Source organism: Hemicordylus capensis, chromosome 1, assembly GCF_027244095.1.
Source record: "Hemicordylus capensis ecotype Gifberg chromosome 1, rHemCap1.1.pri, whole genome shotgun sequence".
Classification (NCBI taxonomy): domain Eukaryota; kingdom Metazoa; phylum Chordata; class Lepidosauria; order Squamata; family Cordylidae; genus Hemicordylus; species Hemicordylus capensis.
In genome coordinates, this window is record NC_069657.1 from 253,395,889 (window position 1) to 253,423,366 (window position 27,478).

General features: G+C 44.2%; 1 long non-coding RNA gene across 1 annotated transcript in view; it reads right to left on the reverse strand.

The window, feature by feature from the left end:
• Positions 1-551: 551 nt before the first annotated feature.
• The window catches only part of LOC128340831 (uncharacterized), a 32,409-nt gene continuing 5,482 nt past the window's right edge, over positions 552-27,478 (reverse strand). The window contains exon 3 of the long non-coding RNA XR_008314004.1: positions 552-811. This is a non-coding gene — a long non-coding RNA (uncharacterized LOC128340831). The remainder of the gene's footprint in view (positions 812-27,478) is intronic.

Sequence of the window (27,478 nt, forward strand, 5' to 3'; positions counted from 1 at the left end):
GTGTCAGCCGAGTAAGAAGAAGCACCTTCGATGTCTGACCTGGAATCTAGAGGGGTCTGGACAAAATGGTAGTGGACTGGATGCAACTCCCAGGCTGCAGGTGACCATGCCAATTTTACAAGGACCTTTATTGTACTATAAGTAGGAAGAACACATTGTTTTCTCTAACATAATTTAGCCCACATATCTGAGAGGACATTCAATCAAAGGGAGCATTCTGTGGGATGCCTGGTGGTTCAGCCCTTTGAGCAGAGACTTTGCAACAGGCTCTGTTGACCTTCTTGTTACTCCTGCCCAGGATCATGTGACCAAGACAGAACATGTGCGAGTTAGATCAATTGTTTGTTTGTTTCTCTATGTGTGTGTTTACTGAAAGCCAGATCTTTTGGAGCCCTCATTTAATTGTGAATTTATTTTTAATTTAGCCAGTCCAGGTCAGATGAAAAGCAAATGAAAAGACTCCTGGAGGGCTTTCTTTGCTCTCAACTTTTGAGATCTCTGAGATGTAGATTTCCAGCTGTGCCGGCTATAAGTCATTGAAAACTGGCAAACCAGTTTGTGAGCCAGCACAACATGACCACAAGCTTGGCAAGCGACAACTGCTGCCAGATGCCTTTACAATTCCTTTGCTTTCTATGGATTTCAGGCACTTGGAGGAGATCCCCCCCCCTTTCTTTCTTTCTTTTCTTTTCCTTTCTTTTCTTCATTGCTCTTGCTGCTGTTGTTGTTGGAAATACTTTCAAAGTAGAACACAATGTTTTGGGTCACCCAGCCAAAGTTTAACTGTCCTTTTGCAGCGTTGCCAAACTTCCTGTTTTCAGCAAAAACAATTTATTATCATGCTGGTTCTTTAGAACTGAAAGGATTTTCAGGCACAAATTCCCCACCATCCCAACTTGGCTTTTCATGTCTTTTCAAAGAATAAACTTGCTTGCTTCCTTTTAATTATTCTCTCTCTGTGTATACTAGCGCGGAAATGTATTTAAACTCTGGAATTGCTACTAAGGTGCAGAAAGTGTTCTAATGATTCACAAATTTGACAGCCTGTACTTTAAAGAACAGACAATGATTTTTCATGTGCTGCAGAAGTAGTGTGGGTTTCCCCCCCTCAGGTGGTTTGGCAATACCAGCACTTGTGGTTGTTTTAAAGCAAGTTTCAAATGAGCCACAGTTTCAAACCTTTACACTAACTTCTGTTAACAAGTTGATTAATCAGCAGTAAGTAGAGGAAACGATGTGGCTGAATGCTTCTTGGCATATCCATTTCGTCTAATGCAAAGAAAACTGATAGGAAGACTCAGCAGAAAACCATAATTTCAAAACTGAACTTCCATCATGTGCTTCCATCACAGCAGCTGAAAGATGATCCTGCATCAGAGAAGTAGGACACAACTGACTGGCCATGCCAAGCTCTCCAAGAAAGTTTTGTACAGGAAATCTTCAGACTTTTAACAGAATTGGTTCCTGAAAACTGTGGCCAAATTTGGATGTAATGAGCAGAGGTTGGGACTCTGTTACGTCCGAATGCATGCAACCGCGGTTCTGTGGCAAAAGGGACTTGCAGTTTGCCTCACCAAACTCCAGTTTGATCCTTTGGTTTGCAATAAGGTTTGCAGCTGAGACCTGAGGCTTGGCCACCAAAGTGGTATGTCTGAATGTGGACAGCGCCATAACTGCGGTTCTGTGCAATGTTTTGATCCGTAATCATAGAGATGGCTAACACCTGCCTGGGATTGTGCCTGCTCCATGTCTGCAGTGCTTTTTGCTGGCTGCCTCTCTGAGCACTGCCCCTCCTGTCTCTGATGCAGCAATGGAGTTGCACAGCAGCAGGGATGCCACCACATCCCATCCCAAGCTTGTCAGCTTGTTAAGCAGCGAAGTCTCACAGGGGCATTCCCTCCTTCCACTCTGCTCCTTGCTCCACCCTCCTGGCAAGCAGGAGGGAAAGGGGCAGGATGACAGGATGGGCATTTAGTGCATTGCCCCCTGAGAATGATGCAACAGTGATGAATGTCCACAAACATAAGCACTCCAGGTGGCCACATAAGCAGGGCACCCCCCATTAGATGGAAACACTTGGAGTGGGGTACCCAGGGTCAGGTTTAAAAGGCAGCCCCCAACAGAGATTCTTGAACAGCCAATTTCTATTTTTTGAACAAATAAGTTGGGGAAGGGGGTCCAGCCCCTTCCCCTTGGAAGTACCTGTGTGTTCCCTAGGCTTACTCATGAAAAGGGCTAGACAGCAGGATCAGCACTGCCCAAGTGAAAGGAGCAATTTGACATATGTGATGCTGATGGATGCGGATCCTAAGTGGACCACCAAATCTTGAGAGTGTAAGGCCATGGGGACACCCCTTAACAACTCATGAGAAGAACTGCCTGTGGGGACTTTGTGTTGCTAATAATGCATGACGACAAAACAACCCCTTCTCCCATGAACCACTCTCTCTCAAGAGTGTCAGGCCATAGGGGCTCTATATCGAACCAGGTTGTTCTATATACGGAAGCCTCAGGGATGAGTACCCCAGCAACTGCACTCTGTGGCTTGGTGACTGCTGCCAAGTAGCTGTCAATGCACGACCCCTGCCAGCCTGTCCGACTTGTGCACCCTTGCTTGTGCCCTGAAAAGGCCACCTTGCTTTCCTGGGGTCATTGGAAACCGGGGCTCCCCTTTCCCACAATGCCATGTGGTGGCAGATTTGCATACAGTGCAATGCCAGCCCGTATCTGGGAATTCTGAATGAGAGGAGAGATCCATCCCTGCACCCAGAGTTCCCCTGCCCTGTCCCCAAGGCTTCCTGGGGAAGGGAGGCATTAACCGGAGAGTGGGAAGCCCTTGCAAGCAGGCCCCCTTCTTTGGGTTAGCTCAACTCATGAAAGCGCAGTCCAACAGAAGACCAAGGCTTTCAAAGCCTGAGGTCCTCCCCAGTAGACTGGCCCACTCATGAGAGTAGCAGTCCACTGGCCGGAAGCTGCCAGGGGAACAGGAGTGTGGTTTGATCTGCATGGGCTGCTTTTCTGGGGTGAGCCACTGCAAGAGCATCCTAGGTCACGGCGGGACAGGACCCCTCCCCCCGCCACCCGGATCCTTTGCCCTTCCTCAGATACATGTCCCCTTCTAGGAAGTGTTCCCTGTTCCCTTTGTTAAGGGACTGTTAGGAGGCAGGCGGTGCAGTCGCTATAAGAAGGAGCACAGGCATGGCATGGCATTTAGAGGGATTTGAATGTCCTTTCCCTGCCCAGGGCAGGCGGAACATTCCAAAAAGGCCGGATTGCGCTTGGCATGCCCCCTTCAAGATCGTGGCAAATCGCAGCTGCTCTGTTGACATGCTGATGTTTTGCCCACAGTCTGGTGAGGCAAGCACTATGAAGCTTGCTGGGATTGGCCTCGGTGGACCAGGAAGAGGGTGGGGCTCCCCTCTCCTGAAACCGGAGATTGCCAGGCCGTGGTTGGAAGAATGTCTGTGATGCGATTTAGACAGGGGCGTGGCAAGGTTGGAGGGGGCCCAGAGACAAGATTTTAAAATGGGCCCCTCCTGATATATATACACACACAAACACACTTCACAATATATAGTGCACTCACACTCACATCCCCATTATGAATACGGTGAATATCCAGTTCACATTGAATCTAGTTTTTTTACTCTCTGCTCCTGCCGATCTCCAAGAGACTCAACATAATTCATAGGGGGTGCAACATGGGCAGGTGGGGAGTCATGTGATGTGCCTCTGGGGGGCCCCTCGAGGCAGTGGGGCCCCAAGACAACTGCCTCCCCTTGCCTAATGGTAGTTACACCCCTGGATTTAGAGTTTGAAATTGAAAGCGTGGGTTCGTCAACTTCCGGTTTCATGTGTTACGTGCAAAGGGGGTCAGAGTCTTAAGTCAACATGACTTCATTCGAAACCTATTTTCCCATATCAATGAGACGTTTTCATTTATAAATGTTATAAATGGGGGTTTGGTCCCTGAACCCAGACCAGATACCCTATTTCCCCCCACTACTTCTCCCAAAGCTGGTAGTGTGTCTGTTACAGCCCTGCAGATTTGCACAGAGGAGTTGGGGAATTAGACCTTGCTAACACTTGCCGCCCACTCCCTTCCCAGCTGCTTCCTGGCTCTTTCACACCTTTCCATAGGAGGGAGGCAACTGGGTGGCTCACCTCCATCTCTTCCTCCTTCTGAACAACAGTCAGGAAAGGCAGGAAGGCAGGCAAGGAGCTGTGTGTGGGCTGGGAACTTGCTGGACTCTTTCCCTCTCGCCCTCATGGCATAGTAGCCAAGGCTGGAGGAGGAGGTTGGGGAGTGGTGGCAGAGGGAGCATCCTGGATGGCTGAGTCACCCAGTCCCTCCACATCCTCAGATGCAGTAGCTGCTGACAGGACCGCCAGACTCAATCACAATTTGAGCCTGAGCCACCATTGTTGCTCCCCCCTCCTCTAGTCCGCACAACAGCAGCCCTTTAGCAGAGCTTCCCCTCCTGCAGTGAGTGTTGCAATGTTCCAACACTATTGTAAAGTTGAAACAGGATGGCAATTTACAAACATCTGAAGTGCTGTTCATCCTAACCCAGCGGGTCTTAAGTTAAGGATTTCCTGTTTCTCCTCCTATAATGTATGACCCATGCATAGGTGTGTTGCTGTGGAATCGCAGTCCCAAGGAGGTCATCCAAGGAGAAAGGAAGTGGCTGTCCAGTTTGTTCCAGAGCAACATAGTGACCCTTGAACTGGACAGGAGTTTGTGGGAATGGAGGAGACACCTATAAAGCAATTCCAATCATACACAGGTAGACTGCAGCATAGGTGTGAGATTGTCCCTGGGAGCAATCCTGTTTGTAGGTGTGTCTATACATCCTCTAAACCTTGATTGCACTGTAGGTGGTGTGGGCACATGGCAGTCTTGGGTATGATAAGTATAATAAAGGATAGGCCCCTCTTAGAAATTAGGAAAGAATGATTTCTTGGATGGAAGACAGGAGTTTAGGACTTCCAGTATGTGGGAGGGGGAATCTTCATGTTCTATGGAACTCTTGGAAGAACGTTTAGGATTTTTGTGCTTTATGGCAACACAAAACATATCTCCTTTCCTCACCAAGCTAATTTAGACTATGAGCTGTATGGCAACAGGAATTTCCAACCTCTCTTTTTTCATTCTGCATTGATTTCATTTAGATCTTTTAGTATTTGCTTAACCTGCTTTTAAGGATAGGGCGAGACACGAGTTTCAGAAAATAGATAAGAGTCCTGCCTGTAAAAACTCCTATTGGTTGATCATTTCTCTTTACATTTAATGTAGCCATTCATATTCTGTGATATTGTACTGCTATGGTACTTTGCAAAAGAATATTTGTGACTGTGATGTTTGCAAAATACATTTTCAGGCTTGGAGGCAGTAGCAAAGATTTTGTACTAGTTATCTGTTTCTCCATGCACTTTCAAAAATTATTATGCATTACTTTGCAATGGCTAAGATGCTGTTGAAGTCTGTTTTTCTGTAGTGTACTCCAAAGGATTTTCAAATTATTTGAAAGTATTTCACATCTATAAAATTATCTCTTAAAAAAATAAAACCTGAAGTATTTTTAATACTGGATTTGGATGTGCAGTACAAACTTCCAAAGTATGCAACTGATCAACCACTTACACCAGATCAATCTGACTCAAGGGAGTGCATCTCTTCTGGAATAAATGGTTTGCAGGTGGCAGCCAAACATTCGAAAGGAATGGCTTTAGCCTCACTTAAAAAAAGAGAGATCTATCCAAAGTATTGTGGGGAGTTCTGTATTCATTGCAGGGTCATAGAAAATACAAATGGCTATCTCCAAATATGGCATGGTTCCCAGTAACCATGGTTGCTGAAGAGCAGCCATGGTGCACTCGGTTATATTGCTTAAACTGAAGTTGCCTTGGGGCCCAAGTGTATAATCACCCCATTCACACATAACACGGAACCAAGGGTCCAATGGACCCATGGTTCCGCCTTCCTCCTCCACGAGCTTACCTGTCTGCGTTCAATAAAAATGGGCAAGAAACAAACTGCTGTCAGCGAGACTGCAGAGAGGAGGGGAAACTGGCTGTGCAGGTTTCCTTCTGGCATGAAGGACAGTCCCGACAGCCAATCACAGCCGGAGGGAGGGAGGAGCTTCCTCCCTCAATTCCAATAACAGCAAACGCAGCCTGTAGTTCAGTATGCACATGTAACACTGGCGGCTGCAATCCTCAGGTAGGAGCAGCAAAACTCACTACAGCCCAAGGTTTCAAAGTGAGGTTTGGGAAGGGAAACCTCAGGTCAAATTTCTGATGAGACCGGGGTTTCACTAATTCAGACATACAAGAAAGTCAACCTCAGGTTCCTTCAACTCTGGTTTCCCATTATGTGCGAATGGGGCCAATGATAGTCACATTGCTTCTGGGGTGCAATCTGGATTGGGACCATCAGGATAGAGGGCTTTAAACCCCTCTCCATACAAGTTGTTTACACAACTAAAAGTGCCCACTAAATCCAATTAAACTTTTTATTGTGTTAATAGGTGTGCATGGATGATGAGATCTAGATTAGAACCATGGTGGGGAATAGGATTAAAGCTGGATTAGTTCTGATCCAGATCACACTCCACCTGCAATTTACATCAGAAAAACCAAACACACTAATGGCATAACAAACATCACATGTTAGCCTAGAGAATAATGAGCTAGAGAATAATGGGAATGTTTGCCATTTCCATTTTTGGTCAGAATTCCCACTCTGAATCCCTTCACAGAGCCATAAAAGCTGCCTAGTGATTCTTGGTGGAGCAGGAAATTGAAAGGGACTTCTAATTCCAAATGATCCTGAAGTAAAACCTTTGTCAGCTAGGACAGTTGTAGAGTCTCCAGTTACATTTGCTAGCTGCCATTTAGAGGGCATTCAAGACGAGTATCTCCTCTGCAGAAAGATCCTCATGGCAATAACATCAGGATAAAGCCTCCCAAGGGCTAGCAATGATTTTTCCTCAAAGTCTACCATCTTCCCTGAAGCTATACGCTTCTGAGACCAGGGGAGAGCCCCAACCGTCCGGTCACACACCAATGCCCTAGGGTAATACTGAGGGTTCTAGTTCCAAATACTTCCCATCTCATATTGGCTGAAAGGAAATGGAAGCCATGCTGAAAGAACTACTCTCTTGCCATGCAGTCAGCCTGGTAATGAGTGCGCCTCAAATTGACTCACTTTGGATGATAATATGATGCCAGCTATTTGCACCCAGGACAGTACAAGGTCTGAGAGTGCAACTCCTTTATAAAATAGCAGCAAGATATCATGGAAACTGGCAGCTGCTTCATGCTAGCCAGAACATTGCTAAGAGAAGAGGGTGGGGTGTGTTTTTTTTCCATTGTAGCATTATTTTTAAATACTTTATGTAATTAAACAGGAAAAAAATATATAAAGCCAATTTGAAAAATGAGATTTCTGCATAGAATGATCAACATCTGAATAACAAATGTAAGCATGCTGCTCTTTGAGCAAGATGTTCTATATATCTATCAGTTAATAGCTGTAGAGACTTCCAAAATATATCAGAAAGATAAATGGTGATTGTAACGCCACTGAGAGGAACATTTCTCGGCAGTTTTGTCAGCTCTTGCTACTATAAAATGTCCAAATCTTGTCAAGTACCCAACATTTGTTCCTTTCAAAAAGGAAAACCTATGGACCAGTATCAGAAATAAATTTTGATACAAATGGTTTCAAAGCTGTTGGCTGTTTTTAGTCTCTTTGGCTTTCAGCTCTGCTTGCTAAATCCTGCTGGTTTTTAAATTTATTGGCAAATTATTGTTCTCTCGGGAATAATTACCATTGCTTGGTCTCTTGTGGTAATATTTTGTCTGTCTAAGAATTGAAAAATCAGAAGTTTTCAAGCAAGTCCTCCTTGTTAATGGTATAAAAGACATAGCTACTCAACATAGCTGCTCTTATAGAACCTGAAGGTATACTTATTTCAGCACAAATTCCCTGTACTGTGCATTCCTACTTTGCTTTATACTTCAGTGCACAACTGGAATCACTCCCTGGGAAGAGGAGATACAATTGTTTGTGCTCTCACATCACAGCAAAATCACCATTGCCTTCCTGGAACCTACCAAGGTCCATCTAATCCAGCATTCTGTCTCAAACAGTGGTCAGCTCACAAGGAGAACAAGATGTGACAAGCCATTCTCTGTTATTTGACCTAATTGCCTGGTAGTCAGAGGCATAAGCCCAGTATTATACCTTCCTGTGGTGAATCAGGGAAGGCTGTGCTTGCAGTTCCTTGCGTGTATGGATGACATTTTTTTTTTGGTCTTATGAGATCTTGTCCTAAATAAGAGCCATCTGAAACGATACTGCATAGAAGGTGAAATAGAAGATTCTAGAATTTTTGCTTGATTGCATGATATGGTGGTCTAGTTTGTTAAGACGCCTTTAAGGTTAGTTAGTTAGTTAGTTAGTTAGTTAGTATTTCTCTGTGTAAACTGCCCTGAGCCATTTTTGGAAGGGCGGTATAGAAATCGAATGAATGAATGGATGGATGGATGGATGGATGGATGGATGGATGGATGGATAAATAAATAAATAAGGTGATCCTTAGGTAATTATAAATTACCTGTGACCTAGTGGATAAAAAAACCCTGGTGCACATAGAACAGTAACATATAACTGTGTTGGCAGCTAATTGACTATAGCACCCACCATTTTGTGGAGTAATTGCTTTATCATTGCTTTGTCACGTGGTATGGGAGGCTTTACAGTAATGAGGACATGACGACTGTTGCCCACATTCCAGGTTCATTTTTACATCTGCTTATTTAATAAACAAATACTAAAGTTATAATCAATCATCTCCGATATTGTTAAAATGAGTTCATGTGAAGGACAAGTTTATCAATGGCTATTGATATTGATGGGTGTGTGTGTGTGTGTGTGTGTGTGTGTGTGTGTGTGTGTGTGTGTGTGTGTGTGTCCCAACGAGCCCTGTGGCCTTTTACTCTGGCTGAGTCTACTACAACAGCCTTCCAAACCTTTATTGCATTAAAATGGTAGAGCAGTAAAAGGCTTTAGGCATGGGATGGAGAAAACAGAAGCAACAATTGTTCTTTAAAGATAAACTAGTAATTTTACTTTGCAGTTAGTTCATTTTACATCAATAGATGCGTTAAAAGTTTAGTACAAAAAACCAACAACCAAAAGAGCATAAAGAATAAATCAAATGTGGTCAAAACACTTCCAACTGACCTGACTCTCACTGTGACTTAACTTAGAGTCCTTTGCAATCATATCAGCCTTTCAGCAACCCTGGCTTTCCCCTGTTCAGCCTTAGGTCCTGTTCTTCTTCACAGTTCTGAGGTTCAGCCCAGACTTCTTTTTGCTGGTGAGTGTTTTCAGCTCTCCAGTGAGATTCCACTTTCTGCCAGTGATTTCTTAGCTCTTTTTAGCTGATCTTCTCTCAGACTGTGCCAGGAATTCTTCAGTTCTGTATTTCTTGAACTCCTTCTTCAGCTTTCTTCCAGATTGTCAACTTACACAGAAATTCTTCAGCTTTGACTGCACTAAATTGTGCTGAAAGCAGCCTCCTTATAACACCAATTTTCTCAACATTTTTTTTAAACAACCTGATCAGCATGACTCAAATTCCCTCTATTTTTCAAACCAATGCCAATAAAATCAAAGCTCCCTTTCCCTCCAATCTTTTAACTGTCAAACTGTTCTCTTTAAAAACTACTGAACAGGAGCTGTGGACATTTGACCCCAGCTCAGTCTTTCTTAATACATTGAATAACATAGGATCCCATTTACGCAAAGAAGAGGTTTTGGCCTTGTTCCTTCACGGTTCCATTTTGAGTCGAAACGTTTCACCAGCAAAACATTCTGTACATTCCTAATATATACACAGATACAGAGGCAGTGTATCTCTGGATACCCGATGCTGAGGGAAAATAGAAGGAGAGCTATTTCCTTCATGTCCTGCTGCTAGTTTTCCCAGAGACATCTTGCTAACCACTATGGAAGTAAATAGGAGAGGTGGGGCAGCAGTCAGGAACAATAACACAGCAACTAGGGTTACCAACAGTCCCAGATTATGCAGGGCATCCCGTATTTCAGGTGGAAATGGTCATCCCATTCAGGATGCCATTTCCCCCATATTTGTAACCCGGGAAGAGGAGTGGGAAGGGTGGAGCTTCCACAAAACAAGAGCGAGGGGATCAGGAGGAGAGTAGCAACAGCAACAGCAAACTTTGAGATATTGTGGGAAAGCTGGCACAAGAGAGAAATACAAAGCCAAACCTTAAAATGAGACCTTAAAAGTTCTTTTACCGAAACCTGAGTCACGTCTGTTTCCAAGACAGAGACTTTTATTATTTATTTATTCGATTTTGGCAGGAAAGTTGGAAAGAAAAGGGGGAAAACAAAAACTGGAGCTTGCCTGTTAGTGCAAGTGCCCTCCCTCCTTTTCTTGCTCTAGCCCACACCGCACCGCCCCCTATTTCCGCACGTTCTCGCCTGTGATCACAGTCTCATTCCTGTGCTGTGGGTGGCAGCAGAGGGTGATGGCAAGATGAAGCCTCTCCTCCCCCTCTCCCTCCCCTTCTTGGCCATCTCCTCCCCCTCAACTCCATCCAGGATGTCTCTCCTTTAACTTTGCAATCCTAAATTTGTCCTGCTGTTACAACATGGGAGGAACATCACATAGCAACAGAGTGGAGTGTCTTTGCAGCAGCTTTTTGAAAAGTGCAAGTGCAGAGAGAAGGAAAGCGAGAAGCCATGGTTAGGGGAAAGGGTGTCCGACCTGAGGGAGATGTAAGGTGATAGAAACATGGCAGGTGAGAATTTGATGAGCTGCCCTTCATCTTTCCAGAAGTATTAACATGAGATAGGAGGAGAAAGTGTGCATATAAATAAGACTGACGGGAACGCCCCTGCCCCACATACATATGGCAACTCAAAAGAATGTGCATTGGGGATTTTATTTTAGATTTGCAGTTAGAAAATCTCTATGGGAGGTGAAGGAGTCCATTCCTCATGTTTGAGGTTGCAAGGAGGAACAAAGAGCATGTGCAGAAATGACAGCCCACCCCTTAGATGCCCTCCCCCACGTGTCCTCTATTCAGGTAACTGAATGTGGGCAACCCTAACAGCAACACCGGCGGGGGGCAGGGAGGTTTACAGATTGAGGGAACAGCTACTAAGAAGTGCTTGTTATTACAGCATGGAGTAGGAGCAGGAGGGACTCAGATGAATATTGAAGCGGACTTCTCTAATAAAATACTATTGTTATATACTCCTTGATCCTTTAATGAGTGCAAACCCCACTTGAAACATGATGGCAGTGGTTTAGAAAAGTAACCCAGCAGAGGCAGTGCTGCAGGAAAAAACAAAACAGCAAGGGCTCTTGCAGCATGGAGTGAGCCTGAAACCTCCATGTCCACTGGATTTCAGGGCACCTAATCTTTCCCAGGCATGGAAGCACCGGAGAGAGGAGTTTGAACTGTATCTGGATCTAGCGTTGGAGGGAGAGGAAGAAATGAGAAAAGTAAAGTTACCATACGGCTTTATAGGAGAAAAGGGGAGAGAGATTTGCAAGTCTCTTGATCTCAGCACAGGCTCTATTTTAGAACAGTCACTCCAGGCACTGGATGGATATTGCATTCCAAAACAGAATGAAATAGTGTTATTGTTACTTTATGAGGCAACAGGGCACTGAAGAGGGCCTGGATGCTTATGTTGCTGCATTAAGGATACTAGCTGCATCCTGTAACTTTGGGGCACTAACAGACTCTTTAACCTGGGATAGAATTGTATGTGGAACAAGGGATCAGCAGCACCGTGAGCAAGTGCTGAGAGAAGCAGATTTAACTCTGAATCGCTGCCTAGAGATGTGGGAGGGCAGCAGAAACTTCTAACAAGAGAATAAAATGACTAGCAGGCACACAAGATGGGCAAGTGCATGGTGTCCAACAGCAGTCTAGGCACTGCCAAGGGCTGAACAGGCACTCTAGTGAAGGGATGCCCAAGATACAATGCGTGCCTATCTTGTATAATACTCTCTATCGTTGAGAATTTGTTATTGTGAAAAAGGAGGACTATAGAGCACTGTTGGGGAGTGATGCAGTGCAGGCCATGCAGCTGATTCTAGTACGACATCAGAATATTTTGAATGCAGTGCAGACCAGTGATCAGAACCATGCAGCGGCCTTGAAAATGGAGCAGATACTGCAAGAGTTAGGGGATGTTTTTCAGGGTGAAGGATGCTTGGCAGGAAAGCTGAAACATGAGGTAGATGAAGAGCCCAACATGAGGACCCCAAAGTGGAGGGTTCCTATAGCACTGGCAGAATCCCTGAAGCAGGAACTTGCCAGCCTACAGGTAAGAGGCATAATTGCCCAGTAGATTCTCCCATAGTTTTTTCCAGTAGCACAACTTTGGCAAGTGCGCCAGCTGTGTCTGATCAGCTCAGAAGGCAGATCTGGCCACAATTACCCATGCCTTAGTCACATCACGGCTGGATTACTGTAATGCACTCTACGTGGGGCTGCCCTTGAAAAATATTTGGAAACTGCAGCTAGTGCAAAATGCGGCAGCTAGGATTTTATCTGGAGCTGCCCACTGGGATCACGTCACACCCATTTTCAACAATAAATAAAAAAATTTGAAGGGGTTCACTGGCTGCCAATTTGTTTCCGGGTCCAATTCAAGATGCTGGTTTTGACCTTTAAAGCCCTTAACAGTTTGGACCCTGGATACCTGAGGAACCACCTGCTTCTAAAGGTTGCAGCCCGCTTGATGAGGTCGTTGGGGTGGGGGGGCTCTGATGCAGGTGTTGACAATGAGGGAGTCTCGGCTGTCAAGCACGTGGGACAGGAGCTTCTCAGTTGTTGCCCCCATCTGCTCCTCAGTCTCCATCACAGTTTTTAGAAAGCATGTGAAACCTTGGCATTTTGCCCAGGCTTTTATATGATTGTTCCTATTGCTGCCGCTTTGTATCTTGTATGGTTATATTGTGCTTGTTTTTTTAATCTTTTAATCAGATCTGTATTTTTATATTCTAGCTGATATTTTAATTGTGTAAATTTTTGTCGTTTTGTTTTAACTTTTGTGTGAACTGCCTTGAGATTGTTTTAATGAAAGGTGGTATGGAGATTTAACAATAGATAGATAGATAGATAGATACCAGCATAGCGTGGATCGCAGCCCGTTCATTGTATGAAAAAGAGGGAAACTACATATTTTTGATCCAAAACTCCTGAATAGAGTGCTAAAATCCAACCATTGATGATGTGGTATGGGCTCTATTGTGAGTGAAAGTGTTCAGTTGCATTTATTTATTGCATTTCTATACCGCTTAGTATGTGTGTCAGTTGCCAGCATGGCTCACAGTGATCAGCTAGCCCTTTGCAGACTTTGCCATTCCTAATAATCTTTGGACTCCTTTAACATCCTCAGGTCTTGGCATCTTATGAATTGTGTCAACTTTCCCTGAGTCAACTTTCAGATCCTCTGCTGTCAACAGATACATGATGTAATGTGTTTCTTTTAGTTTCAGACTGACCATGTCTAGGTTCAGTTTTGTATTTCTTTCCCTGCTTTGATTAAAAAAAACCCTCTCTTGATGCATCTATCTTCTTCCACAATTAGGCTGTTACCTGCAATGATTTTTAGGCCTTGGATATTCTCTGGCTCCTGGTTCAACCTGCACTGGAACGCTTCTGGAGCAGGGCTTATGCCCATTGGCATATGGAGCCAACAGTATCTGCCATTGACTGTTGCTGGTGACTGTCTTGTGTTTCTTTTTGGATTGTGAACCCTTGGGGACAGGGATCCATCTTATTTATGTATTTAACTTCTCTATGTAAACCGCTTTGGACACTATTGTTTAAAAGCGCAATATAATTTTTGTTGTTGTTGTTATGCCTGAACACTGGCACCACAGTCTGGTTGCTTTGCAACCAGAGTTGAGGGAGGAAGCTGCTCCCTCACTCTGGCTGCTCTTGGCTGCTGGGGCTGTCCTTCAGTAAAGAAGGAAGCCCAGGTAGCCAATTCCCCCCTCCTCTCTTCAGTCAGCAAGACTGCAGAGAGGGAGCTCTCCTGAATGTCCAAATTCAGCCGGTGGAGCGGGGAGAGGGGGAGAAGAATTGCGAGTCCATTGGACCCATGGCTCCATGTTAAATCTGAAGACAGGAAGAATCAACAAATATGTTGCAGTATCTACCAATTTCTCATTCCCATTTGCAGGCAATACAAAAAGGCACAGCTCAGGACAAGAGCCAACAGATAGTCAAGTGTGTTATCCTTGAGGATTGGTCGAAGTCAAAGAATGAGCTACCAGTAGAAGCAACACCCTACTTTGTAATGGGGGAAGAGCTCAGTGTTCAATATGGGATTCTTTTCCGGGACAGCTGAGCTGTCATCCCTGCAGCATTATGCTCAGACACAATGAAAAGGATACACTCCTCACACATGGGAATTGAGAGTTGTATCTGTAGAGCAAGGGAGTGTGTATATTGGCCTGGCATGAATGCTCAGTTGAAAGCCTTCATGCAACAATGTGAGATCTGTTGCTCACTTGGAGACAAATAACAAAGGAGATTCTACAACACTTGAGGTACCTTTTCCCACCCTAGGAAACGATGGGAGCAGGTTTCTTTTCATGGCAAGAGAAGAACTATCTCATAACTGTAGACTATTATTCCAGTTTCGGGGAGATAGATCCACTACCAGATACCAGATCTCAGACAATAATATGGAAGCTAAAGTGCAATTTTGCCCACTGCGGAATAGCAGATACTCCGTTCGCATATCATGCTCCACAATTTGTGTCAGCAGAATTCAGAACATTTCAGATTCAGTGGGACTTTGATCATCAGACAGCTTCACTAGCTTATCCCCAGAGTAATAAGAAAGGTTTTGGGGTTGTTTGTTTTTTACATTTTATATCCTGCTCTTCCTCCAAGGAGCCCAGAGCAGTGTACTACATACTTAAGTTTCTCCTCACAACAACCCTGTGAAGTAGGTTAGGCTGAGAGAGAAGTGACTGGCCCAGAGTCACCTAGCAAGTCTCATGACTGAATGGGGATTCAAACTCAGGTCTTCCCTGGCCTAGTCCAGCACTCTAACCTCTACACCATGCTAGTGTTGAATCAGCTGTCAAAGTTGAATCAGCTGTTAAAATGGCTAGTAGAATTCTGACTAAAATCAAGAAATCTGGAACTGATGTATATCTAGCCATCCTGGACCACCAAAATTCCCCTTCACAAGGTTCTGGATGGCAGTACAGCACAGGGTCTTATGGGTCAGCAGACAAAAAATGTACTGCCTATGCACGGCAACTTACTACAACCAGAGGGCCACAACAGATGAGTTGAACGTTTAACAGAACAGAAATTAAGACAGGCCCATTATTACAACAAGTCATCATAGGATCTACCCCAGCTCTATAAGTGTGAGCAAGTTTGGATTCAATCAGCAGACCAACATAATAAAGAGTGGCATATAGCTGGGTCCAAAGACAAGTAAACACACAATCATTTGAGTTGACACCAGAAGGCCAAGTCTTGAGAAGAAATCAAAGATACCTGCGGAGCAGCAGTCAGCCTACAACTACTACAGCAGTCACTCTACCAGCTGGAGAGAGTGAGGGGATGTAACTCTCCAGGAGGGAAAGGATTCCACTCTGCTATCAGAATCTCCAGCTGGAGTCAATCCAGATGCCCCTGCCCAGATGAGCAAGAGGATGACTGGCTCATGTCGGTCTCCTTCAGATGCCAGCTTTTGCCAGGAAGGAATGACCTCCTCTCTAGCTAAACAGATCAGGACTCGGGCAGGTAGACTGGTTAAGAGAGCCCACCACCTAAAAGATATATCTAAACAAAACGATAAATGGAGTTGTCGTGTGAAATTTTATTGTTAATTTTCCTTCCTTCTTTCTTTCTTTTTTAAAAAAGGGTTTCCTTTTTGTTAATATAAAAAAAGAAAGATGTATTGGTGTATGTGGAGTGGTGGGGCAGCAGTCAGGAACAATAACACAGCAGCAACAATAACACAGCACAACAATAACACATACAGACAGAGGGAACAGCTACTAAAAAGTGTTTGTTATTACAGCATGGAGTAGGAGCAGGAGGGACTCAGATGCATGTTGAAGGTGGCTTCTCTAATAAGAGATTTTTGTTATAGACTCCTACTTGGTCCTTTAATGAGTGCAAACCCCTAGATCTTTGATGTGATCCAGCAAGGCTCTTCCTATGTTCTTATGCATTGTCAGACTGAGGCTGATCATTTTGTGTGGCTGCAGTCCCAATAATGCTTACTTGGAAGGAAGTCCTGCTAAAATAAATGGGACTTACTTCTTTGTAAGCTTAGATTTAGACTGTTTGCCTCTAAGTAATTGCAAGCCATTCAGGCTTTTAATCAGAGAAATAGCTGGAAAATGTCATTAATGTAATGTCCTGGAAAGTATTCTGGGGTATTGATTCTATTTCCTTATCAGTCTATCATCATCATCATTGTAAGTATATAAATAGAGGAAAGCAACAGCAGAAAGTTATCCTTCAGTGCTCCAGTGTGAAACTAACTAGAATGCTTGTAGAACTCTGAGTAGTTAGCTGTACATGTAATCTCTTCATGGCGTGATGGCTGGGAATCCTGTAGAAGTTTAGGCCTTCAAAAATAGAAATGCAAAGTTATCCAGGATTTTCAGTTCTCAGTTACAGTGCCAACAGATTTAAGTTCTGCAAACTCACTAGCAGGTGACACAAACAGACGTTCACGCAGTCAGCAGTAATGAGAAATTGATGAGATGTACAGGCCATGTTGTTCTGCTGAGTCTTGTGGGAGAAAGCAAAACTCCTGGACAGATGCAGTCACATTTGCAATGGGGAGCGAGTGGCGGGGGGAGACAGAGGGTGGAGTGTATAGAAGAAGATCAAGGCTGCTATTCTGTGCATAGTTTGGCACACTCAGTCCCATCCGTTTCAGTGGTTTTAATGCCACCTAACTCTGTGTAGGATCAGGCTGCAAGTTTTAAAGGGTATAATTATGGCTATTTCTACCTGGCTGGAATGTAAGCCTTTTGTGTTCACCTCTCTGCAATCTGGGCAGCATCCAGATCTTTGTGGGGCAACACTCTGCCATCAGAAGGTCTTTCCATGAACAGAAGGAGAGCACAAGGGGCAAGGGGCCCCTTGTGCAAGGAGAAGGGATCCTTGTGAGAGCACAACTCTCCTTTTGTTCACAAAAGAGCTTCCAGTGACAGACCACCCTGCACCATCCAACACAAGCAGGGCCATTCCTAGGAGGGAGCAGGGCTGGGGGCAAACAGCGCTTTCCCTCACTCCGCTGCCACACTGCTCCTCCACACACACACACACACACACACACACACACTGAGTATCTAGCAGCCCAGAGCTAAGGAGTTTGATCACCTCCCTCCTCGTTCCTGCAAACAGAGAGGTGACCAAACTTTCCAACACCATGCGAGCTGGATACAGGGCATATGCTGGCTTCTCAATCAGTATCCATCTCATGAGTGGATCTGGGAAGTTCACCTCTCTCCTCCAGTTTGGAGAGAGACAACGAGCTCTGCACAAGTGGGATACTAAATAAGAGCCATGTATGCACCCTGACGCAGGGCGCATGTGTGCACCTCTCATTTAGCATCCAGGTCCTGCAGTACTAGTAAGTTTGCCTCTTTCCTGCGAGGAGTGAAGCGAAGTTCCCAACACTGTGGGAGCTGGATACTAAATCAGAAGCCTGGATGCGCCCTGATTAGGCATCAGAGTGCATACACATTTCTCATTTGGTATCCCGCTCACATGGTGCTGGGAAGTTCGGAAAATGTGCATAGAGTTTCAGAGGGACCAAGATGTCTCCCTCTAAACAGAGCATTGCTCTGTTTGTTAGATCTAATGCAAGCAAGTATGTTAGTTCCCTTGGGATGGCTTTGCTGTAGAGCGCAAAAATTCAGCAGGCCTGTGCCAATTTGCACCAGCTGGAGATGTTATCTCATATGTTTATTTCCTTCCTGAGCTTTTTACTTAACATGAGACTTCCCTTTGATCTGGTGTTTCACATCAATGAAGGCATGGCATTGGCATGTTAGCAATGGAGAAGAGAATTTGAATCTAGCAGTTTCAGAAAAGACAGTTGTCACAAGTCAGCAATATGTAAATATAGTCAAATTATAACTACATTAACATACTCTCAGTATATGAACAATTTTGTTCCACATTAGTGTGGAAGACATTATCTTCAGACATTAGCTACATGGCAAATACATTAATTTGGTACAGACCAAGAAAATTAAACAGATCAGATAAAAGCAAAGGGCACAATGCAGCCAGAGTTAACTACTTGTATGAGTGGAATTCCACATTACATAAAAAGTGGCCAAACCTCAGTCCCCATTTGGGTTCTCCTTCTCACTCGTTTCTCCCACACTGGAGCATGTGTTTGTTTGCCTGTCCTGCCCACTGATGGAGTGAAGAATAGCACAATGTGATGACATCACAGTATAGGGACCATGACCCTACACATTTGGAGGAGTTGAAGGACCATGCATATAGGACTGCTGCCAAAACATGCCTGCATTCCCGAGTTGAAGGACTTGGGAGTGCAGGCATGTTTTGGCAGCAGTCCTATATGCATGGTTCTATAACTGAACTGCACATGTAGTTCTGCCATAATGTGTAGTTCTGCCTTGTATATACTGTATTGATTTCAGCCCTATATACAGTATAGAGATTTATATTTAAGCACATATTTCAACTTTCTCAATGGGTGTTTAAGCACTTTATTTTGACTGAATCAGCCCCAATAACTTACTACATACCATTGCCGTAAAAATGTGGTATGGATTGATTGATTTGATTTGATTTGATTTATATACTGCCCTTCTAAAAAGTGCTCAGTATGATAATCTACTGTCGTAGTGATCAGAAAAGGGGATCCCCTTTCTCTGGACTGCCAAAGATTTCCATAAGTGGTGACAAAAAGGGTGGAGAGACTTGTAGCCTAGTATACAAAGTTTCCTTCCAGGTGGGAAAATAGGTTGCCAAACTTAGAAGAAGTGTGACTTTTACTCCTTGGTCTGAGCGGCCAACTACCCTGTTCTCCTTGCTTTTGTTTTCCTTTGTGTAATGTGATCTTACTTGCATGAGCCATCTGGAGATTTTATCTACGATTCCCTGAGTTGGGCAAATGCTTCAGTTGGGGTACATTACATTACACTGCATTTAGCAATGTGTGGATTATATGGCTCAAATCTTTTTATATGCATATGCATGCTTGTATATGTAGTGCAATATATCCTCAATTCCAGGCATAATTCCTAGCACTTGCTTTGCAGGGAACATTGCATTTTCCCAGCACTTCAGCATCTATATTTAATTGCTGGGAAAATGCAACCCATCCAAGCCTCCCACCTAGTATGTCTATTGCTATTGCAAGTGGTGACTGTACAGGTATTACCGGCATATATTGGATAATTGCTGTGACCTCACTGGTGACAAGCTACTAGTTAGACTCATCCTTCTCCCCTGCCTTTTCCAATATCCACACCATTTTGCAAACTTTTGAAAAGAGGAACACTCTTTTTGGAAAAAGGAACACTCACTTCAAGGCTGAGTGTTCCGTGTGTGTGTGTGTGTGTGTGTGTGTGTGTGTGTGTGTGTGTGTGTGTGTGTGCAATCATGGGGGGTGGCGAGGTTGTACCCTTTTGCCCTGAAGTGCCAGTATAATGGAATTCTTATACATGCTTGTGAAAGTTCTTTAAAGGATGCCCACTCTTCTCCTCTCCTTTTTACTAATACTGAAGTAAAGGAGGAAGGAGCAAGCAATCAGTCAGTCTTTATTATGGTCTTTGACCAATAACACCACATCTAAAACAATATAAAATTTTAAACATAGCCATGTTAATAACACAACTGTACATTGGATCTAACCATTAGAGAGCAGAGTGCAACAAACTCGTATTGCAGAACAGAATTTTGCAACTGTGTGTGTGATAAACAAATTCACATTTATATGCACATATTTGATGTAGAATTTGTCTGATTGACCTGGCAGATAGGGATGTGGAAACAGGTTCGGGAGTTCGCGGTTCGCGGTTTTTGGTTTGGGGGTTTGATGGTTTGGGGTTGAAACTGAACCACCCCATCCCCCGGTTTGCTTCAGACCCAGACCAACTTCCCCCCCCCCCCAAGTTTAGGGGGTTCGTGGACCAAAAATGAGTTTAAAAAAATTAACAGGGTTTTTTAAAACTTTGTACTCCCCTCAGGAGAGTTCCCAGAGGCGGTTTGGGGTCTGTGGAGGTCCCCCCCCGCCAGCTTTCTAAATCACCCTCTCGGCCTGTTTGAGTGCTCTTCGGCCATGCAGAGGCCATTTGCGCAGGCACCCAGCCCCCAACATGGCCACCAAGCCGCCAGGTGAAGGCCGAAAACTGGCCAAAAAGTGCCCAAATGGGGTGAGGGGGTGATTTAGAAGTCTGGTGGGGGGAGGGGGAACCTCCACTGACTCACACACACACACACACTGCCTCCAGGAACTCTCCCAAGGGGAGTACAAGGTTAAAAAAAAATTTTTTTTTTAATTAAACGCATTTTCGGTCCACAAACCCCCCGAACCGGGATGCGTTCGAGGGGGTGCTGGAGCAAACTGGCCCAGTTGGGTTCAAGGCCAGTTTGGCCTCAAACCAAACTGGGCCAACCAGTTTTGTGCACATCCCTACTAGCAGATTATGTAAAGGAGGGTCAATTAACCTTCTCCTAAGGTCTATATAAAAGACACACCACAGGAGCACATGTGCAACTGACTCAATCTCACCAGAGTTACAGGGGCAATATCTCTGCTCCATTGCAATTCTACTGTATCTACCAGCTAAAAATTCCAAAGGGAGGGCATTCATACAAGCCCTCGAAAAGGCCCATCTATGTTTGAGGAAAATAAGGAGAAATAGATAATCTGCTGGGCGAGTTCTCATCCTGCCATTGAGCAGGTAGAATGACCTAGATGTGGAGCAAGCAGTGAATACAAGTACAGTGCACAACAGGAGGGACTTGCAATGCATAAGAATAGGATACTAGCACTGGATGGGGCTACCACATGAATAACTCTAGATAGATGGCATGATCCAGTGCATGTTTTTCTTTGCAGGTCTCAGTGAAATTAATGGTGCCATCAACACAAGAACACAGCAGTGCTCCAGAGCTGTGTCTTTTTAATCATCTGGCAAACCCCTTAATCTGCAGGGTGTTTGTGTCTTAACATGTGTTATAGCTAGGTGATCTATCTTGTGATTACAAGGCTTCTTCCAGACCTACATTCAAATTACCTAAGTATACAAAGTAGTAAAGATCATCTGTCTGTTTTTCTTGTCTATGTCTTTTACCTTTAGCAAATGAAGGGATTCAGGAACTGGGACAAAAGTTCTTGAATTCTTGGGAAGGGACTGTTTTGTTCAGTCTTAATAATGTCAGGTGCAGTCATTTGACAGTTTCTGTTCCCAGCCCCAAGCACACAAACCACAAAAGATAATCAGTTTTAAAAGAAATGCATGCACATTTAAGATGAATGCTAATCTGTGTGCAGGGGGCGGGGGCAGGGAGTGGCTACTGCACATGAGTTCCAGCTGTTTTAAAGTGTTTAATATTCCATCTGTTTTTACAGCATAATATAATAATATAAGAAGAGCCCTGCCAGATGCCTCCAGGAAGCCAATAAGAAGCCTTTCCTTACTGTCTGCCTATGAGCAGATGATATTCAGAGGTACACTGCTCCTGAACATGTAGGTTTCATTTAGCTTTGATAGCTAATAGCCATTGATAAACCCATTCCCCATGAATTTGTTTAATATCCCCTTAAAGCCATCTAAGCCAGTAGCCACCACCATATCTTAATATAACAATACTCCATCAAACACAAAAGCAGCTTTACCAGATGACTGTAGTCTGAATCACAGAGCAAATTTGCCATTTAGGAATACAAGAGACACTCTAAAATACAACTGATTAATACAGAGGAGAGCTGGTCTTTTGGTAGCAAGCATGACTTGTCCCCTTAGCTAAGCAGGCTCTGCCCTGGTTGCATATGAATGGGAGACTAGAAGTGTGAGCACTGCAAGATATTCCCCTCAGGGGATGGAGCCGCTCTGGGAAGAGCAGAAGGTTCCAAGTGCCCTCCCTGGCATCTCCAAGATAGGGCTGAGAGAGATTCCTGCCTGCAACCTTGGAGAAGCTGCTGCCAGTCTGTGAAGACAATGCTGAGTTAGATAGACCAATGGTCTGACTATGTCTATGACTATATGGCAGCTTCCTATGTCCTGTGTTCCTATTTAATTTCTGTTTAGCACTCTTATAACACTCGATTGGCCATCCTCTTACTTGTAACCACCTATTCTGGGGCAGGTGTTTATTTTTTTTTAAGATATTCCTAGGCTGAAATCTTGCATTTCTTGTTCATTCCCGAGTAAACCTTTTGAGCTGAGTTGTAAAAGAGCAGCATACGCTGTACTTTTGTTGCCAAACCTTTAACTATAACAGTGCCAGTGTGCTGCTCTAACAATCCAGCAGTTGTATTTAGTGGCTGACATCCAGATAAAGTTATTCAATAGTACTGCTCAGGAGTTACACTAAAGAATGACTAAATTTCAGTAGAACTTCCTCTAATAAATTTAGTCAGGATGTCAGCCAGCATCCTCTGTATTAAATGTCACATGCTGATGAAAGTTGCTGGCATTTCTAAGTGGGGGGCGGGGGATGACATTCCTCTCCAAACCACAATGAAAGCCCCACTGAGAAGACCAAATGCTTCAAACCTTAAATGGTGAATGAATGTATTTACCTCTCTCCGGGGTTCAAATAGCCCAACATTTGGTAAATGTTTACAAGAGCAATTCACCTTCCCATTTGTCCTTTCCCCTCGTATATAGTAAATTAACGAGTTTGATTTAACAAGGCAAACTGGATTGCCCCCTGTAATCCCTCAATTAGAACCCTGCCTCCTCTTCTCACAATAACACCCCACTGCATTTGTGTGATAACAAGAGTGCCAACTGCAATTAGCCATGTGGTATTATTCCCATCAATTTCTCTTCCACCAGCCTGTCCTTTGAAGAGGAAAGCGCAGCTCTCCTGTAGGCTGGCCTATCTATCAGTCTGTCCCATTGACTATTTTGTACCGTGCCTTCTTTAACAAACGATTCCTCACAATATTACCAAGAGAGAGATAACTGCTAGCAACCTGTTAATCTAGTTTAAGGAAAGAGGGAGAGGACTCCCTTCACAAAGCAATCTGCAAACCCAAGAGAAACCCAGCCTGTCGTTCTCAGAACACCCACTGCTTTAATAGAATAGGTCTCCATCTTTCTTCATCTCTTTGGGCTGCTTCATCCAACCCATCTCTTTGGGCTGCTTCACCCAGGCACACACTAAATATTTAGTGTGCTCCCACCTCTAATACATGCCTTCCCACCCCACACCCCACTGTGTGTACACTACAGAAATACATCCCCACCCCCGCCATGCAGCAGCACGTGTTCAAGTGATTTTTTTTTTTAAAGATGTGTCATCTGACATAAATGGGTATACACTGGATGTGTCAAACCAATAAGCACAGGACAATAAGCATGTGAGGAATACTGGACCATCAAAAATAGAGAGAGGCAAACTGGACATTTTCAGCAACAGTTGCACTTGTGACTGCGAGCTCATACTGAATGGAAATTATGGCTACTTTTTGCATCCTGAAGCTAGGCCTCAGTCTGACCGAGCGGTAAGTAACTGGAGCTGATTCTATGCCATGTCAGTCTGAATTGGACCGTGCTGGGCTGCATCAGTGGACATCGTGGATATCCATGGTGAAATGAATAGAGGTTGCACAGCTGATTGACTGTGCTCTTGCTATACTTCACGGCAGGGCTGGACTGGGTCACCGGGACACTGGGGCGACTCCCAGTGTGCCCTATGATTGATTCTCTCCCCCAGCGCTCTGCAAAGGTCCCAGTAGGGGCTCCCAATAGGATCCTTTCAGGGAGGTTGGGTGCGAGGAAAGGAGTCTGTTGGTAGCTGCTTCTTTTGCCTGACCCCCCAGTCTTTCCAAGTCTGCAAGCGCTCACCCAACACTCTGCAAAGGTCCCAGTAGGGAGAGAGAAGGAGCCACCAGCATCTTCCTCCTTGCCCCCACCCCACATTAATGCCTGCAAGGGTCTAGTCTGGCTTTGCAGGTGGCACTGCTGGCCATGGGCGAAGGAGCCGCCTGTCTCCTCCTCACAGCATACCTTTTAAAGTGGGCCTCCAGAGATGGACTGGGGTGAGGCTAACTGCCCCCTTACAGGCTTTGAAGGGGACATCCACTGATAGGAAGAGCCGCCTGCAGCTTCCTCTCTCACCTAAGCCTGAAGTTAGTCAGGCTGCATGGGTGCCGAAGGAGCTTTCTTCCCATTCTCCTCCTGCCCAAGGGTTGAATCCAGAGCTGGGAGCTTTGCTGGCTTTGGGAGTGGCATGCTAGGGCAACAAAAGTGCCCTTCCCAGCAGCCTCTTCTTTTCTTCCCATCCTCTTTAACTCCAGCAACACTCTGAGCCAGCCCACGCTGTTCAATCGGTTCAGGGAAGCCTTTCCGTGTCCCTTGTGCTTCGTAGTGCATAGGCTGAGGACAGGGTGCGAGGGTCTGGCACACCGTCAGCCACCCTGCTGGCAGAGAAGGCAGCACGACAGACTTCTCCTTATCTGAGATGAGAGTTCTGAGATGAGACGTCTTTTATCAGTGTAGTCACTTCACTTTATCTTTACATTTGTATGCTATTTCAATCTGTGTAATTTTTAATCTTGTATTTACAATTATCAATAAATAAAAAAACCTAACGCAAAAATTTCCTAACACATATATCGAAACTATTTTATTAGTGTAGAATTGTGCTTTCTTAATAGTTATATGAAATATTTATAGTAACCTATAAGTAATTGAATCACCACCCCAAGTCCTGCTATACTGCCTCATCATGGTGTGGGGGAGAGTTCCTGGGAGGGATGGTTGAAGTATGCCGAGAGGTATACTCCCAGTAGGGTCACCCAAAGCACAAAGGTCATCCCAGCTACCCAGCTAAAGCAAGCAGGCACCTATATTGGGCAGCAGCGATAAAGGAAGGTGCTGGAGGTGAACAATCACTTCAGTGACAATGATAAAAGCATCATTTCATATTGTGCGGCAGAAGGCAATGGTAAACCACTCCCGTATTTTACCAAGAAAACTACATGGATAGACAAAATGGAATAATTGTCGATGTAGTGCCGGATGATGGGCCCCTCATGTTGGATGGTACTCAACATGCTACTGAGGAAGAGCTGAAGATCTCTCAGAGTACTGATGGTGTTTATGACGTGGTTAGACTAAAGCCTTTTGGATGTCTAGCAGCTGATGCTGCCGTGAGGGAAAAGAAAATCCGAAGCTGCAAAGACAGAATTACAATGGGAATGTGGAATGTAAGAAGCATGAATATGGGAAAGCTCGACACAGTGAAAGATGAAATGAATTGACTACAGATTGACATCTTGGGCATCAGAGACTGGAGTAGGACACTTTCAGTCAAAAAATCATAGCATTTACTACTAAGGCAAGAAAAACAATGAAGGAATGGTGTTGCAATCATAGTCAGGAAGGATATAGCAATGACAGTACAATGCGGTCAGTGACCAACTAATAACAATTAGATTTCGTGGGCAACCCTTTAACCCTTTAAAGAGACATCATTGCTGATGCACGCTGGATAATTGAGAAAGCCAAAGAATACCAAAAAGAAGTAAATATGTGCTTTATTGACTACAGAAAATCCTTCAGTTGCGTCAACCATGTCAAGTTGTGGAATATCCTTAAGAAAATGGGTGTCCCAGAACATCTCACTTTTCTCATGATGTACAAAACAATATATAAGATATTATCTACTATATTTGCTTATTTTTCTTTTTCTGTATTCTGTACTCTGTATTGTTTTTTATATTAATTTAAAAAATGAGAGAGAGAGAGAGAGAGAGAGAGAGAGAGAGAGAGAGAGAGAGGAAGCCACAGTCCAGATGGAACATGGTGAAACAGACTCGTTCCAAATCAGCAAGGGAGTAAGACAAGGCTGTATACTTTCTCCTTATTTATTCAGTTTATATGCTGAACATAGACTAAGAGAAGCTGGATTGGAAGAAGTTGAGTGTGGTTTTAAAAATGGAGGAAGAAACATCAATAACCTGTACTACGTTGTGATTACACCACTCTGATAGCTGAGAATGTGGGTGATCTGTAAGCACCAGTAATGAGAGTCAAGGAGCACAGTGAAAAAATGGGACTATGACCAAATGTAAAGAAGTCTAAACTAATGACAACGAGTACAGCAACCAGCCTCAGAACTGATAATGAAGACATTGAAGTGGTGGATAGCTTCTGCCTTTTAGGATCGGCCATCAACAGTAAAGGATCCAGCAGTGAATGCACCACTGAGAGACCTTAAAGGCCAAATTGAAGACAGATCATCCTGGAGAGAATCTATCTATGTGGTCGCTAAGAGTCGACACTGACTTGACAACACTTAATCAATCACTCAATCAATCAATTTTTTCTAGCCTCTCCATTAATTTTAGATCCTGTTCAGGTTGAGTCAGGAAGGCCCCACTGAATGCATGTGCACCCACACTGCCTTGATATGGCCGCCCAAAACAAAACTCATTCTGACACAGATGAAAAAAATTAGAGGGAACACAGCTATCTAGTGTGCATTGTCTCTCAGAGGTAACCCCACTGTTGCGGTTCTGTAAGACAAATAGTTTCTGAAAGCTACACTTTTCATCAACAGTAGGTTGTTGGCTTTTTCGCTTCTCTTGTATTTCCCACTGCAATTTTCATAGTCCACCAAATTCCACTGTATGCGGGATCATACTTTTCAGCATTCTCTCCCACTCCAATGACAATGAACACTTGTCTGTGTAAAAATATTGTCTGTTTCACAGGCTCACAGGTGTGTGTGTGTGTGTGTGTGTGTGTGTGCATACTACTTTCAACTTTTTCCTATGCTATTAAAAACAAGTTATATGGCATTCTCTGAAACTCCAGTGACCTTTTCACACAAGAGATGAAGTGTTACACCCCAGCTTTAGAAAGAAAACAAGAAAAATAAATGCAGCCTTGTATAAATCACACCCATCATGGCAGCAGGGTGGAGATAAGGTGGATAATCAGGTGAATACCAAAGCTGGCTATAAGCAAGAAGAATCGCCTTTCAGCTCTGATCTCTTCTAATTTGCTTTGCCAAGCAAGTTTGGGCCTGGTCAGTATTTAGCTGGAAGACTGCCAAGAAAAATCTAGGTGGAGCAGGAGATGGTGTCTATTAGGCAATTATTTGCTTTGAGGCAGGATGGCAGAAATCCCACAGTGTGCTCGTAGTAATGAGCAGTGGGATACTTGATTTTCTATATTCCCAATAAGGCATGAAT